Source organism: Narcine bancroftii, chromosome 7 (genome assembly GCF_036971445.1).
Source record: "Narcine bancroftii isolate sNarBan1 chromosome 7, sNarBan1.hap1, whole genome shotgun sequence".
In the NCBI taxonomy this organism is placed as follows: domain Eukaryota; kingdom Metazoa; phylum Chordata; class Chondrichthyes; order Torpediniformes; family Narcinidae; genus Narcine; species Narcine bancroftii.
This window is the reverse complement of record NC_091475.1, coordinates 68602923-68619178: the sequence shown is the minus strand read 5'-3', so window position 1 is coordinate 68619178 and position 16256 is coordinate 68602923.

Genomic DNA, 16256 nt, shown 5'->3' with positions numbered 1-16256 from the left:
ATGACTAGAAACAGAATTACATTTAATACCAATAAAAATTTCAATTCACTGTTTTAAAAAACTAATAAATTCTGGTTTTTGCAATAGCATAGTATTAAATCTCCATCTTGAAGTTTTCTGAACATCTTGTGAACTCAAATATTCTAATAATAATAATGAATGATCCGAAACCAATCTAGCCTTATACTCCACAGATGTAACCCTATCCTGCAAATGTGCTGATATTAAAAAATAATCAATTCTAGAAAAAGAATTATGTCACGAGGAATAAAAAGAAAAATTTTTCTCTGTAGGATTAACTCTTCGCCAAATATCAATTAAATTCAAATCTGCCATCATATTAATCACTTGGATTGCCATCTTAGACTTCTTAATTACTCTTGGGTACTTATCCAATAAAGGCTCCAACACCACATTCATCACGTTAGAGTTCGATTGTCCAAGTAATAAAGACTTATCCACAACAAAAGCTGTATCCTCAACATTAGGCGCATAAACATCAAGCAAAGTCCATGCCTCATTAAAGATTGTACAATTTAATTTTAATAATCTTCCACCATTTTTCTCTTCATTCTGTAACTGAAATGGTAGATTCTTATGTACCAAAATTGCCACACTTTTTGCCTTAGAATTAAACAAAGAATAAAAAACTTGCCCAACCCATTCACATTTGAGTTTCAAATGTTCCTTATCTGTTAAATGAGTTTCCTGTAAAAAAGCAACATCAACTTTTAATTTTTTTAAATAAGCAAGTACTTTCTTACGCTTAATAGGATTATTTAAACCCTGAACATTAAGAGAAGCAAACTTCAATTTAGACATTTCTTACACTCAATAAAACACAACAACAAGAAACAGACAAAAAAAGGAAAAAAAAGAGAAAAAGAGAAAAAAAGAAGAAAAAAAGAAATCCTCCAAAAAAAGAAAAAAGAAAAAAAAACCTTAATTCCCGTTTGAAATTACAACCAAAAACTAAAAAAAAATAAAAAAAAATTATATATAAAAAAATAATTATTTAAAAAAGATTTAAAAAAAAGCTTCACTCCCTAACCCAAAAATTAAAAAAGAAAAAAAGGTCAGATTCCTGTTTAAACCATCTAATGCGGTAACTCCCCCAAAATATTGGGTGTGAGATAACTCACACGCAGCTGATGACTTCTGGAAATTGGTGCCCACCCAGTTCCCTCTCCCAACTCCCATCACTATTTAAAATCTTCTCAACAAAAATAATAATTTTTTTTATTTTTTAAATTTTTTTTAATCAACTTTGCCATTGCAACCACCGTTTCTTCCATTTCTTCCAGAAATCAAATTCCCTTCTTGCAGCTCTGCCCTCTTTGGAGACCGTGGAGGACTACGTCGTTCCTGGAATTGCGTAATTGGTAAAGACTGAGCAAAATCCATAGCTTCTTTAGGATTATCAAAGAACTTTGGTTGATATCCATCCTGAAAAATCTTCAGTACCGCAGGGTATCTAAATGTTGCCTTATATCCTTTTTTCCACAATAATTCTTTCACATAATTAAATTCACGTTGTTGAAACATAATTTCCTGACTCAAATCCGGATAGAAGAAAACACAATTACTCTGAACCATCAAAGGAGATCTGTTTTGCTGTGCATTTCTAATAGCCATACGTAAAATAGTCTCTCTATCACAGTAATTTAAACAGTGAACCAGAACAGGTCTTGGATTCTGTCCTGAAAAAGGTCTCCTTCTCAAATCTCTATGAGCCCATTCCAATATTAAACCTTCAGGAAACTTATCTTGTCCCAACACTTGTGGAATCCATTCAGTGAAAAATTTTCTTGGATCTGGCCCTTCTATGCTTTCTGGCAAGCCGACAATTTTCACATTATTCCGTCTGGATTGGTTTTCCAAATAATCAACCTTTTTTGCTAAATTTTTATTCTGAATCTGTAGCATTTCAATTGTTTTATTCACATCTTGCAATTGATCTTGTACATAAGATAATCCTTGATCATACATCTCAAGTCTTTCAATAGTTTCGACTTTAAAAGCTCCATAATCAGTTGAGTATTGACATCCACCAATGCATTAATCTTAGAAGTAAAATTATTCATAGAATCACCTAAATGCATCATTGAAGAAAATATCTTATGTTCAAGACTCTTGAAAAGTATATCAACATCAGTAGATCCAGACATGGTGGGATCCTGCTGTTCTTGTGGAATCAGAGGACCTTCTATCCCTTCTTTTAATTTAGTAGCTTTTCTTGCAGTTTGACTCCATGTAAGAGCCCCTGCCACAGACCCCCCAGAAGTATCAGGAGGCTGATGATCAGGGTTATCTTTGATCCAAACCTCCTTTAAAAGCTTCGTTATGTCAGTATCTGGAAGAGCTGTTATAACTGATGGTATAGCAGTCAAATAACAACTCTTTAACTCTCCAACTGGTGGCGCCCCAGCTAATTCAGCAGTCAAAGTCTCAGTAGACGTTGTTTGAAATACTGGCATCCGGCCAGCCCTTTGTCTAAAGGCTGCTGAAAACAACCTTCAGAAAGACTTATGGAATCAGAACGGAGCTCCAAGGCCGAATTCTTCGCTTCTTTTCCTGGATCCATTTCACGCTGAGTCGTGGCTTTTTGTAAACAAGCAGGCTCAGATAATTTCGGAAAATATAATTTTTTAACAATCTGTTGATGTTTCCTTTTACTTTTTTTAACAAATGTATCATTAGGTATTAATTCAACACCTCATATTATTTATAAACTTTTAAAAAATGTTTTAACGGGCACTTAAAGACAAAACAATAAGTTAGAGTCAGGAGAGGACTGGAAGGCACGTCTGTTCCTTACACCATCTTGCCACGCCCCCCACATACATAGACTTGAGCATGTGGTGCCTTTGAGATACTACCACTGGTGTACAGAGTTTAAGTGGATTAAAGCCTGTCATACAGTCTTTTCTGTGTTTGTGTCTTACTGCACCACAATTTAATCCACATAAAATTTAAAGACCACGGAGAAGTTCCTCACCATCAGGAGTCTGGAAATCCCTCTGTTTCTACCCCTCTGTTCCCATCCCTTTGCATCCACGCCTCTGTTTCACCACCTCTATCTCTACCCCTCTGATTCCCCTCCTCTACACCTGTTTCCACTCCTCTGTTTTCACCTCTCTGTTCCCACCCATCTGTTTCCACACCTCTGTTTCTATACCTCTGTTTCCACCCCACTGTTTCCACACCTCAGTTTCCATCCCTCTGTTTCCACTCATCTGTTTCCACACTTCTGTTTCTCCACCTCTGTTTCTCCACCTCCATTTCCACACCTCTGTTCCCCCACCCGATGCCTGTGAGATCTGGAAGCACGTGATTGAGGCGATCATCCAGATGCAGGCTGAGGTGATTGACACGAACCAAAAGAGAATCATGGAACTTCACACCAAACTGGGCCCCTGCGCTTTCCAGGCCATCACAGACTTCTCGGACTTCAAACCTGCAATGGCTGTCCTGGAGAACATGTACATGCCCTGGACGAATGTTCTCTATTCCTGGTATCTGCTCAGCATCAGGGTGCAGCAGCCAGGTGAGATGGCAGGCACCTAACTGGGGGCTTTTTGTGAGCTAGCTTGCCTGTGCATGACTGAGACCAGGGTGACCAAAGGGCAGGTGGAGTGACTCATCCGAGATGCCTGCATGCAAGGGTTGTGATTGAGAGCCACCCGGCAGAGATTGCTGGAAGAAAATACTGCCACCCTTACCAGAATCATGGAGGTAGCAGCCCACCATGTAGAAGTTTTCGATGCCTGACTCCCCCATCCTCCAGCCTGGCTGATGCCGATGGCTGCTATCGCCGAGGGGCCCTATTGGGAAGAGACAATTGCCACCACTGACACAGCCTGCTGCTGTAAGTATTGTAGGTCCCAGTGTGGGTTGGACAAGCGCTCCCAGAAGAGCTGCCTGGCAAGGAACTTGCATTGCCCTTGATGTGGTAAGAAAGGCCACTTCACTAAGTTATCCCTCTCTAGACCCACTGGGAGTGCTGCGGCTCTCCATGATCTACTGGACACCGCCACGTGCAAAGACGGGGCAGCACCAATACTCAGCCTGCCACTTCCACCCGCCATGCTGGCGTCACTTTCAACCAGCTACCCATCTGCATTGGCACTGTGTGCTCACCACAGGCACTGCCACCTTCCTCCGCTCGACAACCGCCCACACCGAAGACGTCACGTCTGCCCGCACTGATGATACCCACTTCTGGTCAGGTCGCCCAACCGCACTGATGCCACGTGCATCCGCCAAGCGCCACCATCACAGACCAGCCATCCACCGATCTCATTGACTCGCTCGACTCGCTGATGAGACGACATGCTCAATATGTGCGCGTACACAACAGCGCACCCGACACACCTCAGAGGGAAACCGCTGGCTGCTATTCGCTACAACCATTGGGCAGCAGTGACTCCGTCCCCAAGATGGTCCTAGCGTCCACAACGCTAAAGAACCACATTCCCCATGGACTCAGGCGCTCGATGATGGACATCGCTGTCAACAGGAAGGTAACAAAATGCCTGTTTGATAGCGGCAGTACTGAGAGTTTTGTGCACCCAAATGTGGCCTGGACACTGAAATTAAAGGTACGCATGACCTCTTCTATCACCTTCACTGCCCAGGACCACTCTATCATGGCACTTGGGCACTGCTCAGCGGATCTGACAGTGGGTGGGGAAACATACCAAGGTCATGTCCTGGTCATGCCCCAGCTCTGTGCCCCTGTCATCTCAGGCCTGGACTTCCAGTACCACCTCCAAAACTTCACCTTCTCCTTCAGTGGCCCACTCCACCCACTCAAAGCCCAGCAACTGCCCCAGTCCACCTGTGGGCTCTCCACACTGCAGATCCTCTCTCCATCCCTCTTCAACCTCCTGATGCCAGACTGTAAGCCTATAGCAACCAAGAGCAGGTGCTATTGTGCGGCTGGCAGGATCTTTATCAAGACAGAGGTGAGACTGCTTCTGGTGGAGGGTATTAGAGCCCAGCACACTCTGCTGGAGAGCCCAGGTCCTAATAGTAAAAGGGGGAAGCAAATTGAGGATGATCATTGACTATAGCCAGACCATCAACAGATACACCCAGCTGGATGCCAACCCACTCCCCCGAATAGCTGACATGGTCAATGAGATAGCCTACTATAAAATCTTCTCCAGGAATGACCAGACGTTGGCCTACCACCAGCTCTCCATCCACGCCCAGGATAAACTTTGTTCTGCCTTTGAGGCTGATGGGTGCCTCTACCAGGTCTGCTGGGTTCCCTTTGGGGTCACAAATGGGATCTCCTTGTTCCAGTGGGAGATGCACCACATGGTAGATCAGCACATTCTGAGAGCAACCTTCCCATACCTGGACAATGTCACCATCTGAGGCCATGGCCAGATGGCTGAGGAGCTGAACCTCACTTACCACAGGGAGAAATATGTGTTCTGCACCACTCGCCTCACCATCCTGGGGTACATCGTGGCTCATGGTGTCATTGGTTCAGATCCAGAAAGCATGCGTCCACTAATGGAACTGCTCCTCCCCCACATGCTCAAGGTCCTCCACAGGTGCCTAGGGCTTTTCTCCTATTACACCCAGTGGGTCCCCCGCTTCTTGGACAAGGTCCACCAACTGGCCCAAGCCATCACCTTTACTCTCCACCCCGAGGCACAGGCAGCATTTGCCCACATCAGGCAGGGCATAACCCCATTCCAGGTGGATGACTCTGATGTTGCCTCTGATGTTGCCCTCGCAGCCACCCTCAACCAGAAGGGGCGACCCATTGCATTTTTCCCCAGGACCCTTCATAGTTCCGAGCTCGGACACTCCACCATTGAAAAGGAACCCCAGGTGGTCGTGGAAGTGATCTGCCACTGGCGCCACTACCTGGCAGGCAGAAGGTTCACCCTCATCACCGACCAACTTGCAGTGGCTTTCATGTTCAGCACCACCCATAAGGGCAAGATCAAGATCGATAAGATCTTGCACTGGAGAGTCTAGCTGGCCACATTCAGCTATGACATCCAGTACAGACTGGGGAAGGTCCTGTCCTGGACCTGCACCAGTGTGCAGTCTGATCAACTGCAGGAGCTACATGACATCCTTTATCACCGGGTGTCATGTGCCTGTGTCATTTCATTAAGACCTGGAACCTTCCCTTCACTGTACAAGAAGTCAGGACCATGACCGAATCATGCAGGGTCTGTGCGCAGTGCAAATTGTGCTTCTTCCACCCGCCATAAGCCCTTCAAACAGCTCGGTATTGACTTCAAGGGCCCCCTGCATTCCACGGACAACAACGTCTACTTCTTTGTGGTCGTAGATGAATATTTCCATTTTCCTTTCACATCCCCTTGCCCAGATGCCTCCACTGCCACTGTTATCAGCATTCTGACGCAGATCTTTACCATGTTCAGATACCCAGCATTCATCTCACAGTGATCGGGGGTGTGTCGGATCCCAGTGAATCCTGGTTGGGCCAAAGGCACCTGTAGTGGGGAGGTTGAGCCAGGTAGTCATAATGCTGGGGGTGTGGGGCCCCTGCTGATTCCAGATTCCTGGTTGAGAAGGTCTTCACATCCATCGGGGTACCCGATATACATGTAGTTCAGGTTTGAATGGAGAAGAAGCACCTGCTCAACCCGAGGTGGGTGGGGTCGGACTTGTGGGTCTGCACGTGCTTGCAGAGGAGCACTGATCCTCAAGATGTTAGCTGCGCTGGGATGGAGACACCAGTCACCGATTTCCTGGGGAATGAGAGAAGGCACTCGTGAGGGATCTGATTAGTAGCCATGCACAGGAGCGACCATATGGTGTGGAGCACCTTGGGGAGGGCATCTTGCCAGTAGTCAATGGACCAGCCTTTGGATCTCAGGGCCAGGATTACCGCCTTCCAGATCACCCCATTTTCACACTCCACCTGCCCGTTGCCCCTCGGGTTGTAACTAGTCGTGCAACTAGTCGTAATGCCTCGTGCTACCAGGTACTGGCTCAATATCAATCTTACTCACCCATCTTCCAAGGGACCTATGTTGACTTTAGCCACCCTTTTCCATTTTATATATTTACAAAACTTTTTGTGACCCATTTTTATATTTTGTGCTAATTTCGCTTCAGAATCCTTCTTCCCTTTCCTTTTTTCCTATTTAGTTTTCCTTTGTTGCCTTTTAAAGTTTTCCCAAACCTTCGTTTTCCCAAACCTTCTGTTTTCTACCACTCTTGGCTACTTTGTACACATGAGCTTTTAATTTCAGACTTTCCTTTATTTCTTTAGTTAACCAAGGCTGACTCTTCCCTCTCTTACTGCCCTTATTTTTAATAGGAATATATTTTTGTTGAGCACTGTGAAAATTCTCTTTGAAAGTTTTCCACAACCTTCAGCTCCATTCACAACTCCTCCAACCTTCATGTCATCTGCAAACTTACTGACCCATCCATCCACCAAGCGTAGGAGTCCCAGAAGAGATCCCTGCTGCACCCCACTAGTCACCGACCTCTAGGCAGAATACTTTCCTTCCATGACTACTCTCTGCTTTCTTCCTACAAACCAGTTTTTTTAAATCCACAATGCCAAGGTTCCACTGATCCTGTGACTCATGACTTACTGGATGAATCTCTCATGGGAGACCTTGTCAAATGCCTTGCTAAAATCCATGTAGACCACATCTACCGCCCTTCCCTCATCAATTTCTTTTGTTACCTCCTTAAACAACTCAATGTGGCTCGTGAACCATGACCTTCCCTGCACAAAGGCATGCTGACTATCTTTGAGTAGATGGTACTTCTCCAAATGCTCATAGATCCTATCCTTAAGAATCCTCTCCAATAGTTTACGCACCATGACATAAGACTCATCAGTCTATAATTCCCAGGATTCTCCCTATTACCTTTTTAAAAAAAGTGGACTACATTTACCATTCTCCAATCCTCCGGCACTTCCCCTACAGCCCAAAGAGGATTCAAAGATCACAGCTACTGCCCCAGCTATCTCTTCTTCTCTCCCTTTCCACAGCACCCAGGGCTAGATCACATTCTGCCCTGGGAACTTATCAATCATGTTTTTAAGTGGATCTGCTTCCTTAATCTCTACCTTGTCCAGCACACAGTTCAATTTCATTCTTACCCTGATCAAGGTCATTTTCTCGAATGAATACTGATGGAACATTTTAATTCAGGACCTCCCCATCTTCCTCTGCCTCCAGACACGTTGCCTCCTTTTCCCTTTAGCGGCCCCACCTTTATTTTCATCATTCTTCTGTTCTTCACAATCACATAGAACATCATGGGATTCTCCTTAATCCTACATCCCAAGGACTTCTCATGGCCCCTTTGAGCTTTCCTAAGTCCTTATTTAAGCTCCTTCCTGGCTACCACATACTTCTCATGAGCCCTTCCTGTTTCCTGCTTCCTATATCTAATGTCTGTTTCCTTCTTCCTCTTGACGTTGCCTGCCCTGTTTGATTGGCCATGGTTCCTTTCACCAACCATCTTTTCCTTGTGGCAGTGGGACAAACCTATCTTGAACACGGCACAAGTGGTCCCTAAACTTCCTCCACATTACTTCTATGCTTCCATCCTTGAACATCTGTTTCCAATTTATTCTCGCTGGTTCCTACATCATCCCTTCATAATTAGCCCTTCCCCAGTTAAGCACTTTCCCAGTTTGACTGTTTATATTCTTTTCCATAGATATGTTGAAGCTGAGCGAGTTGTGGTCACTCTCACCAAAATGCTGCCCCACCAAGAGGTCCGCCTTCTGACCAGGTTCATTCCCCAGAGCCAGATCCAGTCTGGTCTCTCCTCTCGTCGGCCGCTCCACATACTGTGTCAGGAATCCTTCTTCAGACCACAAGACCCTGCAGAGCATAGTGAAGTCAGTGGAAAAGATCAGTGGGGTCTCTCTTCCTACCATGAAGGACATTTACAACATTCAATGCAGGCGAAAGGCAATAAACATTGTGAAGGGCTCCACACCCCTCCCAACACAGTGATAGCTCCCTTCTTAATTCTGACTTCCACCCACATCAGCTCAGTGGACACTCCCTCTGCAGCACCCTCCCTTTCTATAGCCGTGACACTGTCCCTGACCAGTAACGCTTCTCCCCACCCGTCAACCCCCACCCTTTCTATCTCCCATCCTATTCCTTTTAAAACCCTGTTATAGTACAGATTCTATCACCAATGTGTATATGTACATATGGCAGTGTAGGATGACTGTGATTGGCTGAGAGTGTAGCCACACCGACTGGCAGGTCTTAAAGGATTTCTCCTAGCCAGACCAGGTCATTCTGGACTGGTCGACCTACTTGTGATATGCTCCAGTCTTTTAGTTAATAAAAGCCTTGGTTTGGATCAACAAGTCTTTGGTTCATTCGACACGCATTACAAACCTCTAAACCCCGGGACCTGCATCAGCCAATCCTGCCCTTCCTCCAGCCAAGTTTCACTAACGGCCACAACATCGTAGTTCCATGTACTGATCCAGGCTCTTTATTACTAATACTCCTAGTGTTGAAATAGACACATTTCAAACCCTCTAACTGGTTCCCTTTATGTTTTGTCCCCTGCCTGTCCTTCATCCCAACTCAGAGCACAAAGCATCCTGCTTTTGTCCTTCTACACTAATCTCTTCCCTCACATTCTGATTCCCACCGCCCTACTAAACTAGTTTAAACCCTCCCCAATAGCTCTAGCAATCCTGCCCTTCAGTATATTGGTCCCCCTCCAGTTCAACTGCAGCTCGTCCTTTTAGTACGGGTCAGACCTTCCCCAGAAGAGATACCAATGATCCACAAATCTGAACCCCTGTCCCGTGCCCCAACTCTTCAGCCATGCATTTATCTGCCACAATTTCCTGCTCCCACCCTTTCTGGCATGTGCCACAGGCAGCAAACCTGAGATCACCACTCCTGAGGTCCTGCTTTTTAACTTATTTTCTAACTCCCTATTTTCCTTCTTCAGGATCTCATCCCTACTCCTATCTATGTCATTGGTCCCCACGTGAACCAGAACATCTGTCTGCTCACATTCCCCTTCCAATCCAAAATACTATGATCAGAGATGTCCCTGACCCTGGTACCTGCGAGGCAGCATACCATCCCAATGCTTTGATCTTGTCCACAGAACTTCCTATCCACTTTCTAACCCACGTTCCCCAAACACCATTGCTCTACACTTTTCGCCCCTTCCTTTCTGAGCCAGGAGGCCAGCATCTGTGCCGAAGGTGTGACCACATTGACTTGGCCCTGATAGGTCTCCACCCCTAATAGGAGACTCTTTCAAACTGCTGTGTAAAATGGGGTTAACTGGGCAATTTGCCCAGTTAGTGTCCCCTGTTAGAAAGGGTCCAACCAGGTCCCTGACCTACCTCAGAGATAGTCAGGGAGCCCAGTTCAACTTACTTAGGTCTGGTCCATGGTCAATTTGAAAATTAAAATGGCTGCCCCGCTTATTCCAGTGATGTCAGTGCTGCATTTGTGTGCGTGTATTGGGAAGGGTTGTAGCTATCGTGTGACAGCACTGCGCCCTATTTCGTTGGAGGACACACCTGCTCCCGATCAAGGTACGGTTCCGCCCTACCCATTAGTGCACACTTTGCCATTGGATCCATGTAAATTACCTGGACTGCACTCTTCAGCCATCAATGGCCTTGAGCCCTTGGCTGTTGTAATTGGATTAACCCTCTTGGCACCAAGCCATTGGATCTCTGTAAATGATCTGAGCTTGTCCCTCCAGCACTATAAAGGTGCCATGTGCTCTTTGATCTCTCTCTCTTTGCCAGCTTGGGTCCACCCTGCTTCACTCCAGGCCTAGAAGTGTGGAAAGATGCTAGAGAAACTGTTGCACTGTTAAAAGGGTTGGGAGTGTTTAATTAATGCCTGCACTGAGTCAGGGGGTGGTGGGGCATCGTAGTGATTTTTCCTTGATCATTGTGTGTGTGTGTGTGTGTGTGTGTGTGTGTGTGTGTGTGTGTGTGTGTCTGTGTGTCTGTGTGTGTGTCTGTGTGGGTCTGTGTATATGTGTGCACGTCTGTGTATGTGTGTGCACGTGTGGGTGCCGTGTGTGTGTGTGTGTGTGTGTTGCATCAGTTACTATTTTCCATATTTGCCTTCTGTAAATAAAATCCTTCCCCACCAAAACTGTGTCCAGAGTATATATGTGTGTGATATTAATCAGGCCGATTGTGAGATGATGTGACTAAATTGCTTAATGTAAGATATAGTATGGTTAATTATATTTTTTTTGCACCAGTTGTATCTAACCCCTGAGAAATAGAAAAAAATATGGATTTAGTAATTCAGAGTTGTGTTTTAGATGTTGATTATGTGTAGGAACATTTTTACATTCAATTTGGTTGTGTGATATGGTTCAATGATTTTAGCATAAAATTAGTGAATTTCTTCAAAAATTGTTAAGATCCAATTTTTGTTAGATCCAAAAAATTTTTGTTGGGTTGCACTGCCCCATTTATTGATTTGGGGTTAGATAAGTTTCAGACAGCATTTCTTCGTTTAGCATTGGCTGTAGCATGTGTAAGGTAAAACATCATGAGATGGGAATGTGTAGGGAGTTACCCTGTACAGGGCAGTAACAAGAAGGGGAGGTGTCCTTGTACTCCTGTTAGGTAAAACATCATGAGATGGGAATGTACAGGGCTGTAACAAGATGTGAATGCATCCTTGTACTTACAAGATAAGAGAGACATTGATGGATTGAGAGGCAGGAAGCTAGCAGGGAAAGGATAGCAACAGTTTTAGTCATTGGACAAGTAATGATATGATGATGTTCTAAGCACATATCCAAGGGTATAAAAAATCACCATTTTGCTGATAACGGCAGAATGCATTCTCCGACTAACATGGTTAGTCGCAAGTGTTACAATCCGGTAATAAAGAACAAAGAACCCTGATTTTGACTCAGCCTGGTGTTTGTCTCACTCATTCATGAACAAAGCAGACCTAACACATGTAAATGTGTTGCGATTTCATGGAAAGACGAGGTTGAGGTAAATGTAACTCGTTGGCATAATGAGCTAAGGTCCTGTATTTATATGGAGAAAATAACATACAACTTGCATGATAATTATGACTTTTTTGTTAAGATGTGGTCGCCTTATTTGAAAATGTACGAGTTTAGTAATATCTTAAATTGTTGTATGTGCTTCTTTTATTTTCTTAATACTTCCCTGATGGAGTTTGCTGAGGGTGGATTGGAAGGTGGTGGATTAGTTGTAGCTTTCACTTTTATATTACGGACTTAGTAAAAGTTTTTCTTTTGAAAATATTAGAGTTTAAAAAAAAGATTGGTTAAACAGGACCTACAACACACAAAAACATGTTGACTATCCCTGGCTAGGTATCCAAATACTTGATTATCTGATCTCTTAGTTCTTCCAATAAATGACCCACTACTGACGTCAAGCTCACTGGCCTATAATTTTCTGGGTTACTTTTGGAGCCTTTTTAAAATAACAGAACAACATGAGCTACACTCCCATCCCCAGCACCTCATCTGTGGATAGGGTCATTTTAAATATTTCTGCCAGAGACCTTGCAATTTATACACTAGCCTCTTTCAAGAGCCAAAGGAATATCTTATCAAGCTCTGGGGATTTATCCACCCTTATTTGCTTTAAGATAGCAAGCACATCCTCCTCTTTAATCTGTATAGATTCCATGACTTCACTGCTTGATTTCTTTACATCCCTCGACTCCGTGCCAGTTTTCTGAGTGAATACTAATGCAAAAAATATGATCCCCCCCCAACTCTTTTAGCTCCATACATGGCTGTCTACTCTGATCTTTGAGGGGACCAATTTTGTCCTTTACTGTCTTTTTACTTTTAATGTACCTGTAAAAACCCTTACAATTTTCCTCACATTGTCTTCCAAAGCACTTTTTAGACATAGTTCCCTCATTTCAGGGCACCATAATGTTTGGGACACTGGGCTTCACAGGTGTTTGTGATTACTCATGTAAGTTTAATTGGTCCATTGTTGCAGGTATGAGAGAGTTAGGTTTTTGATCTGCTTTGGAGTCTGTAATTGCTATTTTTCAACATGAGGACCAAAGTTGTCCCAATGAAAGTCAAAGAAGCCATTATCAGACTCGAAACAAGAATAAAACAATGAGATATTGCCTAAACATTAGGATTATCAAAATAAATAGTCAAGAACATTATTTAGAAGAAAGAGCGTACAATAATTACAAATGGACTGGTATTCCAAGGAAGACTTCCACTGTTGATGACAGAAGAATTCTCATCTTAATGAAGAAAAATTCCCAAATATATGTCCAACAGATCAGATATACTCCTCTGGAGGTAGGTGTGGATATGCAAATGGCTACTACCTACAGAATATTTCATGAAAAGAAATACTGAGGTTACATTGCAAGATGCATACTATTAGTTAGACATCAAAAGGCTGGCCAGATTAAAGTTTGCGAAAAAGTATTTAAAAGAGCCTGCAGAACTGAGCAACTCATTGGGAGACACGGTTAGCATAGCACAACACTTACAACACTTACTATCAGGACTGGGATTCAAAGGATTTTGTATGTTCTCCCCGTGTTTCTGTGGATTTTCTCCGGGGGTTTCGGTTTCCTCCCACCATTCAATATGTAGGTAAATGGATTGTAATTGGGTGGCATGTGCTTATAGGCCTGTAACTGTGCTTTATGTATAAATTAAATAATTTACAACATTAAAAAATATAAATTTAATGTAAATTTCTGGAAAAAGGTTTTGTGGATAGATGAGACCAAGATGAGCCTATATCAGAGTGAAGGCAAGAGAAAAGTGCGGAGGAGTAAAGGAACTACCAAAGATCCAAAGCATACTATCTTTGCATCTTGCAGTATAGTCTCTGTATTTCTGATCATGAGGTCTTCTGTGGACAGTAGTCATTGAGATAGCCACTCCTGCCTCCTGTTACGAGCCCAAGGACCCCAAAACCCAGCAGCAATAGATATTCACCACAACAAATGGTTACTTAAACAAAAGTTGTTTTTAATTATCTTTAAACATGAAAACAGAATCAAACTTTAACTTACCTCTATTAACTTAACTAACTCAAATTAACCCCCTTCTAATTCATGTATGATGTGTGTGTAAATTTAAGAAAAGTTATTTGGTTCACAGTTCAATCTCACTTCTCATTCTTCCAAGTTCACTGGTTGCATGTAATTCTTATACTGTGCACAGAATTTAACATGTATAAAGTTCACCAGGCATTGGTGCTCGAAAGGTTTGCAGAGAGAGATGTTATTCCAGGATTTCCACAACTGAGGTACCACCAATAGTCACCTTAATGTCTTGCTGATGAAACTTACCCCATCAAGGTTCTCCAGATGATAACCACTCTTTCTTTCAGGCTAACACAGAATTCCTTTCTGTTCCACTTATTCCAAGAGAAACATCAGACAGATAGCACTTCCAGGCATCCGCCGCTCTGGAGATTTCTGTTTCAGTTCCAACAAGCTTCCTGCTTGCTTCAGCTGTCACCATTCAGTCTCTCTCTCTCTCTCTCTCTCTCTTCATCTCCCAACAGCTAGAAAGCCCATGTGACTCAATTGCCACAAAACCCCCAGCTTCTCCAGCAAACAATAGGAGTTAGTCTTTTGCTCCCATCTGTTGTCTTAGGTAAACAAACTTCTCAGGAGTGACCTTTCTGTGCACTTTGCAGAAAGGTCAGAAGCCTTGTAAAAATGTTCAACACAGATGACCTGTCTCCAGAGGATTAATTTGATGACATAATTTCAGTTAGCACTTACTTATGGAATGGATAGCATTCTCCATAGTTTCTGTAAAGTTCACTGAATATGAATTCTTCAGTATTTCAAATAAGATCTATTTTAAAATGTGTGTATGTATGTAACCTACTCTAATTTTACCAAATTATCCCAATATTTATCTACATTACATTCCTGAAGAGTGTTTCTGATCTGTCAGACACGCTTGGAAATTTTTATTCAATATGATGAGAATTCTTCTGTCACACACAGGGGTACAGTGCTAATGTTTTAGGTGCTGGAGCTGACAAAATGCCTGCCATTTCCTAGATCCTCTCTCTATATATGTCACACCAAATTTGGGCACTTATTCATTACATGAATGGGGCAAGGTAGTTGCCCAGTCCATGAAATTAACAGGCACACAAACTGAGTTCAATGTGTATATATACATATATATAATGTGAAGCACTAAACCAAGATGAAAAAAAAGAATTCCCGAGTTCTACAGAAATATAGTTAAGACATTAACAAAATGTCACTACAGTTCAGTGTATAACTGGTAAAATAAAATTTACATTACCTCATTTAATATGACAAAGTATTGGATGGTTGCACTCACTAATTACCTGCAGAGGTCTGGTCGATTAATTCCAATGAAGAAAGGATTTTCTAATCCCCAAAAGGTGTAATGTCTCTGGCCATTGCTTTCTTGGGTTCCCCTTTGATTATCTTTCTGAACATACCTTGAGTTTATCCTATCTCTCCACATCATGAGTTTTTCTCTCTCTATGTTTGTCTGTCCTGTTCATTCTTTCTCTCTGTGGGGATTGCCTCTTGGAATTCTGTTTCATTTTGTTCCTTCCTCTTGCTTTCCTGGTCATTCTTTCTTTTTCCACCCAAACCCTTAGGTCACAACTCTCATTGTTCCTATTCCATGTCTCTCATTTACTTTCCTGCCTCTCTTGCATCTATCTAGGCTGGGTCTCCCTCTAACCTGGATTTGTCCCTCTCTCCTACGACATCCCTTTGTGTAAAGGTTAAAATCATGTGTTTGTAACTCTTAATTAATTTTGTGCCTATCTCTTTAAGAGACTATTGTTTGTAGTGTTACCATATTACTATGATGTAATATGTCATAATATCCATGCAGACTAACAGGTTGCTTATTATTCTTCTGGATGTGAAGGCATGAACACAAGAGATTTTTCTTTGAATTTCTGTGTTTCTCTTTAAATTTGTTTATCTGTATCATCATGAAACTCTTTATGCCGTTATGCAAAATGTTTATCCATTTTATCAATGAATTAAAGCTACATAAAGTAGCAGGCACAAAGTTGGATTTATAGTTTAAAGAGATCAAAATTTGGAATATTGTAGCTCATGCTTTTGTAAGATGATACTTTGAAATTAGGATATATTAGAATAAGGAAAGTGTTATCTATATTTTGATTCAAAGAAAAAATTAATTGTGAACTTTGGAAGAAAGGCTCGTAAAAATTGTCTAAAGAATATACAGCCAGATTT